Source organism: Nannospalax galili, unplaced genomic scaffold, assembly GCF_000622305.1.
Source record: "Nannospalax galili isolate Female #2095 unplaced genomic scaffold, S.galili_v1.0 scaffold384, whole genome shotgun sequence".
NCBI lineage: Eukaryota > Metazoa > Chordata > Mammalia > Rodentia > Spalacidae > Nannospalax > Nannospalax galili.
In genome coordinates, this window is record NW_008352648.1 from 3,717,799 (window position 1) to 3,721,374 (window position 3,576).

The window sequence follows — 3,576 nt, forward strand, 5'->3', positions numbered from 1 at the left end:
TATATATATGAATGTGTCCAAATGTATCTTTGTAAAATATTATAACATAATTGAGTTTCCCTATTTTGAAAGGTTATGAAAACACATTAAATTAAATTATTTACATTTATTTACATTTTTATGGTGCTGGGGATTGAACCCAAGGCCAGATGCATGCCAGGCAATCCCTCTACCACTGGGCTACACCTCTGCATTCCCAGCCCAAAGCTAACTTTAGATTATTTTTCTTTCATACTTTTGGGAATAAATCCAGGCTATTTTCGTTGTTTTGTTGTTCATTTGCTTTACTTTAGAGAAAGATGATTCTGAAAAGGTAATACTCGTACATTGGGAACCTTCGTTGTAGTGTAACACTCTCAGCATATCTAATACTTAAATCAACATAATATATCCATGTCATAGAGAGGCAGAGCTTGTCTTTGAAGTTGATGTTTTAGATAAGACAAAGCTACTCACTCTGATTATGGACAGTTCTTGACTAAAATGAGACAGAATAAAAATCACTGGCATGTCACCTTTACTTAGAAGTTGCATATGAAAACAGTGCTGGGAAAGGCAAGTCTGGTTTAGATAAGCTGAGCCTAGGCTTTCTTTATTCAAGATGAGGCAGTAGGAGCTGATTTAACAAACTGACAGATAAAGTTTTTATCTATCACGGGCAATAGGGTGTGAGCCTGACATGACTGATAAAATGGCCCAGTCATGACCCTGTGAACCTTGGCTAACCTCCTCGAAAGCTCAGTTTTGTCACAGTTCTGACCCTGGCATGACCATGTTCTGAACTGAAGGCCAGACTCAATCCAGAAAGGTTAGCCATGGTGACTTGCTTATGCAAGCACATTTTCCGTTTTGAAATGGCACAATCTGCTTACTGAACCTTTGACGGCTTGTAGGTTTTGGACTTTAAAATTTTCATTACAGTTTTAGAATTTGGCAATGCCACAGAAACAGGGTGGTCTGAATAGGTGTTTTGAACATGGTTCTGTCTACAATTTGACTTGTATGTTCTACCTGACTTTAGGTAGAACTTGGATTGTATTTATTGTTGGAATCCTCTGATTTTTAGAGGGTTTACTGAATAACTCAAGATGCCTAATAATAACCTTGTAAGGCAAGTTTTAAAAAAATGATACAGACTTTCACTAAAGCCAAGCTTTAGTATTCCATAGTGTGTGAAAAAATGGCCCATCCGCTCCATAAATCTTGTTCTAGATCTTTGCATCTAGAAGAAACAGTCCTGAGGGGCATCGCGGTTACAGATCATTTACACAAGGCCATTTTGGAAAGGTTTTGGCTCTGTTCATTTTGCTAGAGGGTGGTTAACTTTTAACAACAATGTCTTTGGTGACTTGAGGACTGAATCTCTATGAGCTCAGGTCAGTAAGAAATGTGAGCCATTTTAACATATAATTCAACTTGTAAAATCCACATTAATTTTTTTTTTTTGTCTTTTTGAGACAGGATCTCCCTGTAGCTCCAGCTGTCTTGGAATTCACTATGTAGACCAGGCTGGCCTTGAACTCACAGAGATACTCCTGCCTCTGCCTCCCAAGTGCTGGGATTAAAGGCATGTGCCACCATGCCCAGCCCACCTTAATTTTTATCTGGAAAATACTGAGGAAAGTGTTTATGGTTTATGTTTCCCAGGGCTACCTTTAGCTCAATTACATTAACCAGTTACAGGTTAATAGAGAATTCACTTCAAAAATACATTAACAGTACAGTCTCTGGTGATGTGCCCAGTAGTGAATAAACATGGGTTACATGTGTAGTGTGAGGCCAGGTGGATATTTGTGAGCTATTATGGTAAAGGACATAAGTGAGCCTGGGCCACACCTGTCTGGGGGCAAGCATGTTTATGGCACAGGTACCTCAGAGCCCAAGTGATGGAGAAATGATGTAGACTTGGTCAAAACTGTGGAAGGAGGAGAGACAGCTATGGGAAATGGCCCTTCAGGGCCCCCTGGGCACTGTCCAGTGGTGGAGGAGTACAGTTTCTGTGACTGTGGGTGGGCCTGCCAAACTGGGCAAATTGGAGCCTTCTCCCTCTCTTCCATAGCGTCCTTTGCCCTTGTCATCTCCTGAGCTCTTGTCTTCAGTCTGAGGTGTAGTCTCACCCATTATGAGGACAGGGATAGGAAGGTGAGGGCTTCCACATCCTGAAGGACTGTAGCCTTCACTTAGCATAGCTCTGGAGGCCTAGAGAGAGACTGTGATTTGCTTTGAGACACTTCAGAGTTAGAGAATCAGAAAATATTTCCTGATGCCTATTCTCCCCCCCCCCATTCCTCCCCACTCCCCAACAACTAGTAAAACCTACCTAATACCTTTCCAATTTTCTGTAGCTAACCCAGGAGTTACTGTCTCCTAACTTCCTTTCCTGCCTCCTACCGCCCTCCTACCCCTGCCACAGTACACATCAACTCTTTCACAGGCCACTAGACGCAACTGGTGAAATGGGGCCAAGAGGAAGCATCCTTGGCTTCAGGCCCCTCATCTCCCTGGGCTGTTTTTATGCCTTGCAACCCCCACGAGGTCCACAAGGGGGCGGACTTCTACCTTCTATGCCAAGCTCAGGGCTCAGTGGTTTTCCTACCAGTGTCCATAAAATCCAAGGTTGACATACTCTGGTTCAAGACCACTTTGAATCCCTGACAGTGAGAAACTGAAGACCACCCAACAGCTTAGCAAGTACTCCACAACCGGCCTGGCCCTTCTGGAAAGGGTCACACTCCCCAAGCAAGATTCCTCAAGTAGCCACGGGCACTTCTTGACTCTGTATTCCAGGATTTCCCACACACTGTTCGTGATCTGACCTATGCTGCCCCAGTTTTCCAAGAACATGGGCAACCTAAGCCAGTGTTCAGATGACCTTAACGTAATTCTGGATCTACTTTTTAAGAAAGAAGTTGTGTTGGCTCCTACAAACAACAGGCCCTGCTGTTGTAAATACAAGTTCAGACCTGTTTTGAAGAACAGAGCATGCACTTCGGAGGTTAGCCTGATTTTTTGGAGGGGGAGGGGGTGTCAGCGTTAGTGCCATGTAAAGAGGCAGCTAGAGCCCTTTGGTGATGAAACAGGAGGTGTGTGAGACAGCAAGCTCCCTGTCAGCAGAGACTTTCAAACAAAAGCTGAGCAATCGAGTCACCAGCTTGGATTACAGCATGGGGAGTGAACTTGGGTTAAATGGCACTTCCAGTTCTCATCCAAAGTTTAAAAAGTTGCAAAGCTCTGAAATTTCATTCTGTATTAGTTTAGCTCTTCAGATACCTACTTTCCTTTGAAATACAGATTTACACCAATCTAGGAAGAAGATAGGATTCCTCCAACGCCCACTCTTCCTGCACATTCATCAGTTCTTAGTGATCCTTAGGACCAGATATGGAGGTGGGGACACAGAGGCACTGAGTGCCTTCAGGCTGGTTGGTTCTAGCTGTAATTGACAGAAACTGTCATGTCTGTTCCAACATCCTACAGCTTCTCCTAGCTATCTCATGCTGACAATTCGCTCCACCCTGTTTTGGGTACGTAGCATCCTTCTCTTCCCCAGTCCTTCCACAATGCCCATGCACTGAC